Source organism: Orcinus orca, chromosome 21 (genome assembly GCF_937001465.1).
Source record: "Orcinus orca chromosome 21, mOrcOrc1.1, whole genome shotgun sequence".
In the NCBI taxonomy this organism is placed as follows: Eukaryota; Metazoa; Chordata; class Mammalia; order Artiodactyla; family Delphinidae; genus Orcinus; species Orcinus orca.
Genome location: NC_064579.1, coordinates 597,260 through 612,797, shown reverse-complemented (window position 1 = coordinate 612,797; position 15,538 = coordinate 597,260). Strand labels below are relative to the sequence as shown.

The 15,538-nt window shown below is 38.4% G+C and overlaps 1 protein-coding gene across 5 annotated transcripts in view; it reads left to right on the top strand.

Moving 5' to 3' along the window:
• The window catches only part of PSD3 (pleckstrin and Sec7 domain containing 3), a 571,701-nt gene that overhangs the window by 432,666 nt on the left and 123,497 nt on the right, over positions 1-15,538 (top strand). The gene's annotated exons all lie outside the window — the stretch shown is intronic.

Genomic DNA, 15,538 nt, shown 5'->3' with positions numbered 1-15,538 from the left:
AAGGGACAGAAAGCATATTTAAATCAGTAATAGCTGAAAAGTTCCCAAACCTGTAAAGACAAATAGACATCCAGATCTTAGAGGCCCAAAGGACCCAAGTAGGTTAAACCCAAATAGGGCTACCCCTAGACACATTATAATTAAATTATCAAAAGTCAAAGACAATGAAAATTTTAAAAGCAGTGAGAGAAAAGAGAGAAGTCACATACAAGAGAACCCCCAAAATACTTAGGTGGATTTCTCAACAGAAACTTTTCAGGCCAGAAGAGAATGGGATGGTGTACTTAAAGTATTGAAAGAAAAATGCTCAACCAAGATTACTGTACCTGGAGAAATTGTACATACAATTGAGGATGGATTAAGACTTCCTGAAACAAACAGAAGCTGAGAGAACTTGTTACGGCTAGATCTGCCTTACAAGAAATGCTAAAGGGCGTTCTTAGAATGGAATTTCATGGATAGTATCATTAAAACTCATTGGTAATTGTAAATATTTAGTCAAATTTGGATTCTGTAATACAGTAATGGTGGTGTATAATTCACTTACAACTCTATTTTAAAAGTTAAAATACAAAGGTAGTAAAAATCATAACTGCAGTAATCTGTTATTAGTTATGCAGTATAAAAATATGTAAACTGTAACATCAATAATGTAAAATGTGAGGGGGAGGAAAAGTAAAAGTGTAAAGCTTAGGAATTCTATTGAATTCATGGTAAAAGCGCTCAAAAAAGTTGGTGTAGAAGGAACCTATCTCAACATAGTAAAGGCCATTTTTTCAAAACCATAGCTAACATCACACTCAATGGTGAAAAGCTGAAAGCTTCTCTAAAATCAGGAATGAGACAAGGATGCCCACTGTTGTCATTTCTATTTAACATGGTATTAGAAGTCCTAATCATAGCAACAAGACAAGAAAAAGAAATAAGAGTCATCCAAATGGGGAGGGAAGAAGTAAAACTGTCACTCTTTGCAGATGACATTATGCTAAATACAGAAATCCTGAGCGTCTCTATACCAACTTTGTTGAGAACTTCTGTCATGAATGGGTGTTGAATTTTGTCAAATGCTTTTTTCTACAGCTATTGAGATGATCATATGATTTTTATCCTTTGCTTTGTTAATGTGGTGTACCACATTGATTGTTTTGTGGATACTGAACCATCCTAGCATCCATAGAATAAGTTCCCCTTGATCATGGTGTATGGTCCTTTTAAATATATTGTTGAATTTGGTTTCCTAATACGTTGTTGAGGATGTTTGCTTCTGTGTTCATCAAAGATATTGGCTTGTAGTTTTCTCTTTTTTTTGTAGTGTCTTTGTCTGGTTTTGGTATCAGGGTAATGGTGGCCTCTAAGAAGAAATTTAAGAGTGTTTCCTCTTTAATTTTTTGGGAATAGTTGGAGGACTCTTCTTTACATGTTTGATAGAAATCCTCTGTGTATCCATTCAGTCCTGAACTTTTCTTTGTTGTGAGATTTTTGATTACTAATTCATGTTCAATACTGGTAATCTGTCTGTTCAACTTATCTATTTCTCCCTGATTCAGTACTGGAAGATTTTATGTTTCTAGGAATTTATCCATTTCTTCTAGAAATTTGTCTAATTTGTTTACATATAACTGTTCTTAGTATTCTCTTATGATTGTATTTCTTGCATATTGGTTGTAATTTCTTCCTTTCGCTTCTTGTTTTGTCTGTTTGGGTCCACTCTCTTTTTTTCTTAATGAGTCCAGCTAAAGGCTTATTAATGTTGTGTATCTTTTCAAAAACACTAGCTCTTGGTTTCAGTGATTTATTTTTCTATTGTTTTTCTTCCTTGTTTTGTTTATTTCCACTCTGATTTTTGTTGTTTCCTTCCTTCTGCTGACTTTGGGCTTTGTTTGTTCTTCTTTTTCTTATTTCCCAAGATGGGAGATTAGGTTGTTTATTTGAGATTTTTCTGGTTTCTTGAGGTAGGTCTGTATCATTGTAACCATCCCTTAGAATTGCTTTTGCTGTTTCCCATATATTTTGGAAAGTTGTGCTTTTGTTTTCATTTGTCTCAAGGCATTTTCTGATATCCTTTCTGATTTCTTTGTCGAGCCATTGGTTTTTCAGTAGCATATTGTTTAGTCTCCATGTATTTGTGTATTCTCCATTTTTCTTTTTGAACCTCTTAAATTTGTTGGGACTTGTTTTATGGCCTAACATGTGATCTTTAAAATGCAAATGTTAGTTTGCTTGATGTTGTCCCAGAGGCCCATTCAACTATTCTCATTTTAAAAATTTGTATTTCTTTTTGCTGTTTTGACTGGGTGATTTCCATTATTCTGTCTTCCAGATTGCTTATGTGTTTTTTCTCTATCACCTAATCTCCTGTTAATTCCCACTTGTGTATTTTTCATTTTAGATATTGTATCTTCAGCTCTGATTGGTTCTTTTTTATATTTTCTATTTCCTTTTTAAAGTTCTCTTTATGTTCATCTGTTCTTTTACCAAGTTCAGTTAGCATTCTTATTGCTACTTCTCTGAACTCTTTATCAGGTAAATTATTTATCTCTGTTTCATTAGGTTTTTTTAGGGTTCTTTTGTTGTTTTGTTCTTTCTTTTGTAACATATTCCTCTATTCTTATGTTGTTTAACTTTCTCTGCTCTGTGAAATTAGGTGAAACGTTTACCTATCCCAGTGTTGAAGGCATGTCCTTGTGTGGGAGCATCCCTCTGCAGTCTGTGTGTACCCAGGGGCTTTGGTGACAGAGCTAGATCTGAAGTGAGCTCAGACCTCATCTTCTTCTGGGGTCCTCTGGCAGATGCCATCTTGGTAGGAGGTAGTACTGGAGTTGGAGGGGCTGGAGACAGAGCCAGTTGTGAGCCAGCTTTTTTCCTCTATTTCATGGCAGTCACATCTGTATTGGAGCCTGGGTCGGGGCCTGTGGGGCTGGAGCAGGAGCCCTGAGGTATTTGGATTTTTCCTGGGTATGATGGTGGTCTCTGTCTTGGGTGGGGTCATTTCCAGGGCTCGAGGGTTTCAGGCTGTACTTCTGGGCTTGTTTCACTTTTTCCTCTTGGTGTGCTTGCTTTGGTTCAAGGCTTGGTCAATGCCAGAGAGGTTGATGCCACACTGCTGAACTGAATCCTCCCTCCCAAGTGTGTGCAGAGATGCGTGCTCTGCCAGTGGCACTCTCAGCCCTGGAGCTAACCTCACTTACTTCTAAGTGTGTACAGTGATGCATGCTCTGGTGGTGGCAGTCTCAGCCTTGGAGCTAGAGCTAGTGTTGCTCCCTCCTCAGTGTGTGCACCAGTGCATGCTCTGGCAATGGCTACCTCTGCTCTGGTCAGAGGCAGGGCCAGGGACCATGCTGGCTCCATTCCCTACAAGTGTCCTCTATCATTGGCAGCAGTGGCCTCCCCCTTTGTGGAATGCAGCTCCAGAGCAAGAGGGGCTGGAACCAGAGCCTGACGCGGGTTGGTGGGTGCACTGGGGCAGTGCTGGAAAGCCAGCCAGAGCTCCAGGCAGTTTTCAGTCTGCTGTCCTCATTCTGTGTCTGAGAGTAAGCAAGTCTACACATGTGGTATTTAAGAGTGGAGTCTCAATTTCTATAAGCTGGTAAGCTCCGCTTGTTTTCAAACCAGCAAAGAGAGCTTGTCTTCCTGGTGTCAGACCCCAGGGCTGCAGTGGCTGATACGTGGCTTGAACCCCTTGGTCCCCAGGTAAGATCCCCAAGCCTGTGATATCCCCTCCTTTTCTCTGTCCCCCACTAGGAGTGTGGGTCCTGACCAGATCGCTCCTCCTCCCTTTTACCAGACTCCATGTGGATCTTTCTTTATAGCCTTGGTTGTAGAAGTGCCATCCTACTAGTCCCCAGGTTGATTTCAGCAAGAGTCATTCTGTATGCAGTTGTAGTTTTGATGTGTTTGTTGAGGTAGCTGAGCTCATCCTCCTCCTCCTATAATTTTAAGATATTTTATGTAAGTTGCATAACCACAAGGGGAAAACCTGTAGTAATTACACGAAAGAACATGATAAAGAAGTAAAGCTTATTGATACCACATCAAAACACAAAAAAGACAGCAGTATAAAAATCAAGGAACAGCGGATCTACAGTAAAACCAGAAAGCAATGTGCAAAATGCCAGTAGTACGTCCTTACTTATCAATAGTAATTTAAACCTAAATTGATTAAATTCTCCAATCAAAAGACATGGAATGGCTGACTGTATTAAAAAATAAGATCCGGGCTTCCCTGGTGGCGCAGTGGTTGAGAGTCCGCCTGCCGATGCAGGGGACACGGGTTCGTGCCCCGGTCCAGGAAGATCCCACATGCCGCAGAGTGGCTGGGCCTGTGAGCCATGGCCGCTGAGCCTGCGTGTCCGGAGCCTGTGCTCAGCAACGGGAGAGGCCACAACAGTGAGAGGCCCACGTACTGCAAAAAATAAGATCCAACAATATGCTGCCTAAAAGAGACTCATCTTAGCCTTAAAAACACACATAGACAGAGAGTGAAGGGATGGAAAAAGATACTTCAAGCAAATGGTAACCCCTCCCCCCCAAAAAAAGCAGGACTAGGTCTATACTTCTTTCAGAAAAAATAGAGTTAAAACTAAAACTTGTAAAAGTATATAAAGAATGTTATGTAATGATAAAGTAATAATACCTCAAGAAGATATAACAATGGTAAATATTTATGCACCCAACATCAGAGCACCTAAATACATAAACCAAAAACTATAACAAGAGAGCTAAAAGAGGTAAACAGCAACACAATAATAATTGGGGACTTTAATGACTCAACCTGTCAGCAATGGTTAGATCATCCAGACAGAGAATCAATAAGGAAGCAGTGGATTTGAGCAACATTATAGATCAGATGGACCTAACAGACATACATAGAATATTCTTTCCTATGGTGGCAGAATACATGTTTTCCTCAAGTGCACATGGAACATTTTCTAGGACAGACCATATGTTAGGCCACAAAAGAAGTCTTAGAGATTAAAATCATATCAACTGTCTTATCTGAACACAGTGATATGAAGTGAGAGATCAAATAACAAAAGGGAAATTGGAAAATTCACCAATATATGGAAATTAACAACACTCTCCTGAACAATGAACGGATCAAAGAAGAAATTAAAGGGGAAACAAAAACGTTCCTTGAGACAAGTGAAAATGGAAACACAACATACAAAAACTTGTGGGATGTAGCAAAAGGAGTTCTAAGAAGGAAGTTCATAGCAATAAATGCCCACATTAAGAAGTAAGGAAGATCCCAAATAAAAAACCTAACTGTGCTCTAATGAACTAGTAAAAGGACAGCAAACTGACCCCCAAGTTAGTAGAAGGAGGGAAATAGTAAAGATTAGAGGAAAAATAATTGAAATAGAGAATAGGAAAGCAATAGAAAAGATTCCCCTAACTTGGCATTGGTTCTTTGAAAAGATAAACAAAATTAACCAAGGAAAAAAGAGAAAGGACCAAATCAACAAAATTATAAATGAGAAAGGTGACATTACAGCTGATTCCACAGAAATACAATGAATTGAAGAACAACTATATGCCAACAACTGCACAACCTAGAGAAAATGGAAAAAAAAAAAACTTAGAAACATACAAACTACCATGACTGAATCAGGAAGAAATAGAAAGTCTGAATATATCAATTACTAATAAGGTGATTGAATCAGTAATCAGAAGTCTCCAGAGAAAATCCAAGAACCAAATGGCTTGACTGGCAAATTTTGTGAAACATTTAAAGAAAAGTTAACGCCAGTTCTTTTCAAACTCTTCCAAAAATTCAAAGAGAAGGGGACACTTCCAAACTTATTTTACAAGGCCAGTATCTCCTCAGAACCCAAGCCAGGAAAGGATAATTCCACGAAAGAAAACAGACTAATATCCCTGATGAATATAGATACAAAAATTTTCAATAAAGTATTAGCAAACTAAATTCAACAGCACCTTAAAAGGATTATTTAACATGATCAAGTGAAATTTATACCTTGGACGCAAGGATGGTTCAACATACAGAAGTCACTCAATGTGTTACATCACATTGAATGAATGGAAAAATGTAATATGATCATCTTACAGATGGTGCAGAAAAAGCATTTGACAAAATTCAATATTCGTTTATGATAAAAATTCTCTTAATGATTTAGGTATAGAAGGAAAGTACTTCAGTGTAATAAAGGACACATAAGCCAAAACTAATATCATAGTATTGAAGATTGAAAGGTTTTCCTTTAATCAGGATAAGAAAAGGATGGCTACTCAAACCATTCCTATTCAGTATACTACTGAAAGTTGTTACCAGAGCAATCAGGTAAGAAAGGGAAATAAAAGGCATCAGACTTGGAAAGACAGAAGTAAAATTGTCTCTCTTTGAAGATGATGTGATATTATATTTAGAAAATCCTAAAAACTCCACCAAGAAACTGTTAATTCTAATCAATGAATTCAGTAAAGGATACAGTATTAATATAGAGAAACCATTGGCATTTCTATAAACTTACAATGAATTAATCTGAGTAAGAAATTTTTTTAATTATACCATTTAAAACAGAATCAAAACCAATAAAATACTTAGGAATAAGCTTAACCAAGGATGTTAAAGATCTCTCCTCTGAAATCTCTAAGACTGATGAAATGAATCAAAGTGGACACAAATAAATGGAAAGGAACTTATATCAGTGGATTGAAAGAATTAATATTGTTAAAATGTCAATACTACCAAAAGCCATCTATAGATTCATTGCAAACCCTGTCAAGATTCCAAATGGCATTTTTACAGAAATAGAAAAAATTTATATGAATTCACAAAAGACCCTGAACAGCCAAAGCAATCCTGAGAAAGAAGAACAAAGCAGGCAGCATCACACTTCCTGATTTCAAGCTATACTATAAAGCTATTGTAATGAAAATAGTATGGTAATGGCATAAAGACAGACAAATAGATCAATGGAACAGAACTGAGATCCCAGCATAACCCAAGTATATACGGTCAACTAGTATTTTACAAAGGATCCAAGAATACTCAATGGGGAAAAGTCTCTTTAGTATGTGTTGCTGAGGAAATTGGATATTCACATGTAAAAGAATGAAATTAGACCCTTGTCTTACATGACTCACAAAAATTAAGTCAAAGTGGATTAAAGACTTGAATGTAAGACCTGAAACCATGAAATTCCTAGAAGAAAACATAGGAAAAAATCTCCTTGATGTGGGTCTTGGCAATGATTTTTTGGATATGACACCTAAAGGACAAGCAACAAAATCAAAAACAAGTGGGAATACATCAAACTAAAAAGCTTCTTCATAGCAAAAGAAATAAAGTGAAAAAGCAAATATAATAAGGTAAATCAACTAGACTTCAATTAAAAATAAATAAACTTAAAAAATAAAAGGTGCTAGAGTGAAGAACAGAGATTCAGCCATTTTACTTAGTAACTTGTTCTGAATAGAATAAAATAAAGTAAACCAAAAACAAAACGCAGCCTGCAAAGGGGAAAAAATATTGCATATGATATATTCTGATAAGGGACTAATATCCAAAATACATAAAGAACTCCTGTAACCCAGTAGCAAAACACCAAACATTCCAATTAACAAATGGGCAAAAGACTTGCATAGACATCTTCCCTAAAGAGGTTATCTTAAACGGCCAAGGTACATGAAAAATGCTCAATATCACTAGTCATTAGGGAAATAAAAAAACACAATGAGATATCACCTCATGCTTGTTAGGGATGGCCGTCATCAAAAAGGCAAGAGATAGTAAATGCTGACAAGAATGTGGAGAAAAGGGAACCCTTATGCTGTGTTGATGGGATTGTAAACTGGTACAGCCACTATGGAAAACAGTATGGAGGATTGTCAAAAAATTAACACTAGAACTACCATAGGATCCAGCAATTTTAATGCTGGGAATATATCCAAAAGAAATGAAAACAGTAACTTCAAAAACTATCTGTACTCCCATGTTTGAGGCGGCACTATTTATGATAGTTAAGACACGGAAACGACCTAAGTATCCATCATGGATAAATGGATAAAGAAGTTGTGGAATATACATAATGGGACGTTATGCAGCCACAAAAAATGAGGAAATCCTGTCATTTGTGATAACACAGGTGGACCTTGAGGACATTCTGCTAAGTGAAATAAGGCAGTCACAGAAAAACAAATGCTTTCCACTGATATGTGGTGTACTGAGAGTCATCCAATTCATAGAGACAGAAAGTGGAATACTGGCTGCCAGTATTTGGGGGAGGAGGGAATGAGAAGTTGTTATTTAATAAGTTTAGAATTTCAATTCGGATGTTGAAAATATCTAGAGCTTACAGTTATTGTCCAACTCCACTATCACAGGGGTCCCCAACCCGCAGAACTGGGCCGCACAGCACGAGGAAAGCAGCGGGCAAGTGAACGAAGCTTCATCTGCCGCTCCCCATCACTCACATTACCACCTGAACCATACCCCGCATTGCTCACTCGCATTACCACCTGAACCATCCCTCCCCACCTCGTCTGTGGAAAAACTGTCTTCCATGAAACCAGTTCCTGGTGCCAAAAAGGTTGGGGACTGCTGCACTATCATATTCTTCATGATTATTTCTCATTGAATTCAGCATAAGTAAATAATCCAGTTCTGCTCTGGAAAATGTTTTTGTTTTCTTTTCAACTGTTATTCCCTCCCTTCCCCAAACACACACACACACACACACACACACACACGCACGCACACATACATTCACAAAAGCCCCACCAATTTATATTTAAATTCAGAATTTGGATTTCATATAATTCAGTCCCTTGAAGATAACATAATTCTTGAGTTTGGTGCTAGCTTAACAACTTTGGTACACCTGAAACACAACTATACTGAGACTTGCCAAAATGGGGTATTTTAAAATCTGTTCAGTGGCTGGGTCAATGTAATAATATTCAGCTCTTGTCAATCTTAAGAAGCAGTTGTTGGATTGGTTCAAGATGGCGGGGTAGGAGGACGTGCGCTCACTCCCTCTTTTGAGAGCACCAGAATCACAACTAACTGCTGAACAGTCATCAACAGGAAGACAGTGGAACTCACCAAAAAAGATACTCCACATCCAAAAACAAAGGAGAAGCCACAATGAGTTGGTAGGAGGGGCACAATCACAATAAAATCAAATCCCATAACTGGTGGGTGGGTGACTCACAAACTGGAGAACACTTATACCACAGAAGTCCACCCACTGGAATGAATGTTCTGAGCCCCATGTCAGGCTTCCCAACCTGGGGGTATGGAAATGGGAGGAGGAATTCCCAGAGAATCAGACTTTCAAGCCTAATGGGATTTGATTGCAGGACTTTGACAGGATGGGGGAAACAGAGACTCCACTTTTGGAGGGCACACACAAAGTAGTGTGTGCATCAAGACCCCGAGGAAGGAGCAGTGACCCCAGGGGAGACTGAACCAGACCTACCTGCTACTGTTGAAGGGTCTCCTGCAGAGGTGGGGGGTGGCTGTGGCTCACTGTGGACACAAGGACACTGGCAGCAGAAGTTCTGGGAAGTACTCCTTGGCATGAGCCCTCCTGGAGTCTGCCATTAGCCCCACCAAAGTAGGCTTCAGTGCTGGGTGACCTCAGGCCAAACAACCAACACGGAGGGAACTCAGCCCCACCCATCAGCAGACAAGTGGATTAAAGTTTTACTGAGCTCTGCCCACTAGAGCAACACCCAGATCTACCCACCACCAGTCCCTCCCATCAGGAAGCCTGCACAAGCCTCTTAGATAGCCTCATCCACCAGAGAGCAGAGCAACACCCACCTCTACCCATCACCTGAGCAATACCCAGCTCTACCCACCACCAGTCCCTCCCATCAGGAAGGCTACACAATCCTCTTAGATAGCCACATCCACCAGAGGGAAGACAGCAGAAGCAAGAAGAACTACAATCCTGCAGCCTGTGGAAGAAAAACCACATTCACAGAAAGATAGACGGAAGGAAAAGGTAGAGGACTATGTACCAGATGAAGGAGCAAGATAAAACCCCAGAAAAACAACTAAATAAAGTGGAGATAGGCAACCTTCCAGAAAAAGACTTCAGAATAATGATAGTGAAGATGATCCAAGACCTCGGAAAAAGAACGGAGGCAAAGATCAAGAAGATGCAAGAAATGATTAACAAAGATCTAGAAGAATTGAAGAACAAACACCTAGAAGAATTAAAGAACAAACAGAGATGAACAGTACAATAACTGAAGTGAAAAATACACTAGAAGGAATCAATAGCAGAATAACTGAGGCAGAAGAACAGATACGTGGCCTGGATGACAGAATGGTGGAATTCACTGCTGCAGAACAGAATAAAGAAAAAAGAATGAAAGGAAATGAAGACAGCCTAAGAGACCTCTGGGACAACATTAAACGCACCAACATTCTCATTATAGGAGTTCCAGAAGGAGGACAGAGAGAGAGAAAGGACCTCAGAAAATATTTGAAGAGATTATAGTCGAAAACTTCCCTAATGGGGGAAAGGAAATAACCACCCAAGTTCAGGAAGTGCAGAGAATCCCAGGCACGATAAACCCAAGGAGAAACATGCCAAAACACAGAGTAATCAAATTGACAAAAATTAAAGCCAAAGAAAAATTATTAAAAGCAACAAGGGAAAAATGACAAATAATATACAAAGAAATCCCCATAAGGTTAACAGCTGATCTTTCAACAGAAACTCTGCAAGCCAGAAGGGAGTGGAGGACATATTTAAAGTTCTGAAAGGGAAAAACCTACAACCAACATTACTCTAACCAGCAAGCATCTCATTCACATTCGACAGAGAAATTAAAAGCTTTACAAATAAGCCAAAGCTAAGAGAATTCAGCACCACCAAACCAGCCCAACAGCAAATGCTACAGGAACTTATCTAAATGGGAAATACAAGAGAAGGAAAGGACCTACAAAAACAAACCCAAAGCAATTAAGAAAATGGTAATAGGAACATACATATTGATAACTACCTTAAATGTCAATGGATTAAATGCTCCAACCAAAAGACACAGGCTTGCTGAATGGATACAAAAACAAGACCCATATATATGCTGTCTACAAGAGACCCACTTCAGACCTAGGGACACATAGAGACTGAAAGTGAGGGGATGGAAAAACATATTCCATGCAAATGGAAATCAAAAGAAAGCTGGAGTAGCAATTCTCATGTCAGATAAAATACACTTTAAAATAATGTTACAAGACACAAAGAAGGACGCTACATAATGATCAACGGATCAATCTAAGAAGATAAAACAATTATAAATATATATGCACCCAGCATAGGAGCACCTCAATAAATAAGGCAAATGCAAACAGCTATAAAAGAGGAAATCAACAGTAACACAATAATAGTGGGGGACTTTAACACCTCATTTACACCGATGGACAGAACATCCAGACAGAAAATTAATAAGGAAACACAAGCTTTAAATGACACCATAAACCAGATAGATTTAATTGATATTTGTAGGACATTCCATTCGAAAACAGCAGATTACACATTTTTCTCAAGTGCACACAGAACATTCTCCAGGATAGATCACATCTTGTGTCACAAATCAAGCCTCAGTAAATTTAAGTAAATTGAAATCATATCAAGCATCTTTTCTGACCACAATGCTATGAGATTAGAAATAAATTACATGGAAAAAAACGTAAAAAACGCAAACACATGGAGGCCAAACAATACATTACTTAATAACCAAGAGATCACTGAAGAAATCAAAGAGGAAATCAAAATATACCTAGAGACAAATGACAATGAAAACACAATGATCCAAAACTTAGGAGATGCAGCAAAAGCAGTTCTAAGTCAAGCTTATAGCAATACAATCCTACCTCAAGAAACAAGAAAAATCTCAAACAATCTGACCTTACACCTAAAAGAACTAGAGACAGAAGAACAAACAAAACCCAAAGCTAGTAGAGGAAAGAAATCATAAATATCAGAGCAGAAATAAATGTAATAGCTGGTTGTGAGGGCATCTCACCCTGTCGGCCACAGCTGGTTGCAGCCTCCACCTTCTTTCAGCACTTCCAGAAGCAGCCTACTGGGAGGTGCCTCCTTCCTCAGGAGCCCCTTCTCTAAACCTCTGGACCCCACAACAGCCGGGTAGCAGCACTGTCTCCTCCATAGCATTTGGCTGACAGTGTCTTGGTGGTCTGGCTGGGTGTCAGGCCTGGGCCTGTGCAGTGGGAGAGCCAAGTTCAGAACATTGGTCCACCAGAGACCTCCTGGCTCCACGTAATATCAGACAGCGAGAGCTCTCCCGGAGATCTCCATCTCAGTGCTAAGACCCAGCTGCACTCTACCACCAGCAAGGTACAGTGATGGACACCGAATGCCAAACAACTAGCAAAACAAGAACACAACCCCATCCATTAGCAGAGAGGCTGCCTAAAATCATAATAAGGTCACAGACACCCCAAACACACCAACAGACGCGGTCCTGCCCACCAGAAAGACAAGAAGCAGCTTCATCCACCAGAATGCAGGCACCAGTCCCCTCCACCAGGAAGGCTACACAACCCGCTGAACCAACGTTAGCCACTGGGGCCAGACACCAAAACAACGGGAAGTACAAACCCACAGCCTGTGAAAAGGAGACCCCAAACACAGTAAGGTAAGCAAAATGAGAAGACAGAAAAACACAAAGCAGATGAAGGAGCAAGGAAAAAACCCACCAGACCAAATAAATGAAGAGGAAATAGGCAGTCTACCTGAAAAAGAATTCAGGGTAATGTTAGTAAAGATGGTACAAAATTTTGGAAATAGAATGGAGAAAATACAAGAAACGTTGAACAAGGGCCTAGAAGAACTAAAGAGCAAATAAACAATGATGAACAACACAATAAATGAAATTAAAACATCTCTAGAAGGAATCAATAGCAGAATAACTGAGGCACGGATAAGTGACCTGGAAGATAAAATAGTGGAAATAACTGCCACAGAACAGAATACAGAAAAAAGAATGAAAAGAATTGAGGACAGTCTCAGAGACCTCTGGGATAACATAAAACCCACCAACATTTGAATTATAGAGCTCCTAGAAGAAGAACAGATAAAGAAAAGGACTGAGAAAATATTTGAAGAGATTATAGTTGAAAACTTCCCTAATATGAGAAAGGAAATGTTCAGTCAAGTCCAGGAAGTGCAGAGAGTCCCATATAGGATAAATCTAAGGAGAAACATGCCAAGGCATTTACTAATCAAAAATTAAATAAAAAGAAAAAATATTAAAAACAGCAAGGGAAAAAAGCCAAAGTAACATACAAGGGAATCCCCATAAGGTTAACAGCTGATCTTTCAAAAGAAAATCTCCAAGCCAGAAGGGAGTGGCAGGACATATTTAAAGTGATGAAAGGGAAAAACCTACCACCAAGATTACTCTACCCAGCAAGGTTCTCATTCAGATTCGACGGAAAAATTAAAAACTTTACAGACAAGCAAAAGCTAAGAGAATTCATCCCCACCAATCCAGCTTTACAACAAATGCTAAAGGAACTTCTTTAGGCAGGAAGCACAAGAAAAGGAAAACACCTACAATAACAAACCCAAAACAATTAAGAAAATGGTAATAGAAACATACATATAGATAACTATCTTAAATGTAAATGGACTAAATGCTCCAACCAAAAGACATAGATTGGCTGAATGGATACAAAAACAAGACCCATATATACGCTGTCAACAAGAGACCCACTTCAGACCTGGGGACACATACAGAGTGAAAGGGGAAGGAAAAAGATATTCCATGCAAATGGAAATCAAAAGAAAGCTGGAGTAGCAATTCTCATATCAGACAAAATACACTTTAAAATAAAGACTATTACAGAAGGCAAAGAAGGACACTACATAATGATCAAGGGATCAATGCAAGAAAAGATATAACAATTGTAAATATTTATGCACCCAACAAAGGAGCACCTCAGTACATAAGGCCAATGCTAACAGCCATAAAAGGGGAAATTGACAGTAACACAAACATATTAGGGGACTTTAACACCCCACTTTCACTAATGAACAGATCATCCAAAATGAAAATAAATAAGGAAACACAACTCTTAAATGATATACTAAGCAAGATGGATTAATTTATATTTATGGGACATTCCATCAAAAAACAACAGAATACAGTTTCTTCTCAAGTGCTCCTGGAACATTCTCCAGGGTAGATCATATATTGGGTCACAAATCAAGTCTTGGTAAATTTAAGAAAATTGAAATCATATCAAATATCTTTTCAACCACAATGCTATGAGACTAGATATCAATTACCGGGAAAATCTGTAAAAAATACAAACACTTGGAGGCTAAACAGTACACTAAGAAATAACCAGGAGATTACTGAAGAAATCAAACACGAAATCAAAAAATACCTAGAAACAGATGACAATGAAAACATGATGCCCCAAAACCTATGGGATGTAGCAAAAGCAGTTCAAACAGTTAAGTTTATAGCAATACAATCCTACCTCAAGAAACAAGAAACATCTCAAATAAACAACCTAACCTTATACCTAAAGCAATTAGAGAAAGAACAAAAAAAGCCACAGTTAGCAGAAGGAAAGAAATCATAAAGATCAGATGAGAAATAAATGAAAAAGAAATGAAGGAAACAATAGCAAAGATCAATAAAACTAAAAGCTGGATCTTTGAGAAGATAAACAAAATTGTTAAACCATTAGCCAGACTCACCAGGCAAAAAAGGGAGAAGACGCAATAGAATTACAAATGAAAAGGGAGAAGTAACAACTCACTGCACAAATACAAAGGATCATGAGAGATTACTACAGTCAGCACTATGCCAATAAACTGGACAACCTGGAAGAAATGGACAAATTCTTAGAAAAGGACAACCTTCCGAGACTGAACCAGGAAGAAATAGAAAATATAACACACCAATCACAAACAATGATATTGAGACTGTGATTCGAGATCTTCCAACAAACAAAAGCCCAATATCAGATGGTTTCATGAGCAATTTCTATCAAACATTTAGAGAAGAGCTAACACCTACCCTTCTCAAACTCTTCCAAAATATAGCAGAGGGAGGAACACTCCCAAACTCAATATACGAGGCCACCACCACCCTGATACCAAAACCAGGCAAAGATATCACAACGAGAGAAAACTACAGGCCAATATCACTGATAAACATAGATGCAAAAACTCCTCAACAAAATACTAGCAAACAGAATCCAACAGCACATTAAAAGTATCATACACCATGAACAAGTGGGGTTTATCCCAGGAATGCAAGGATAACTCAATATACGCAAATCATTCAATGTGAAAAACCGTATTAAAAATTAAAGGAGAAAACCATATGATCATCTCAATAGATTCAGAAAAATCTTTCAACAAATTTCAACACCCACTTATAACAAAAAACGCTCCAAAAAGTAGGCATGCAGAGAACTTATCTCAACATAATAAAGGCCATATATGACAAACGCACAGCAACATAGTTATCAATGGTGAAAACTGAAACTATTTCCACTAAGATCAGAAACAAGACA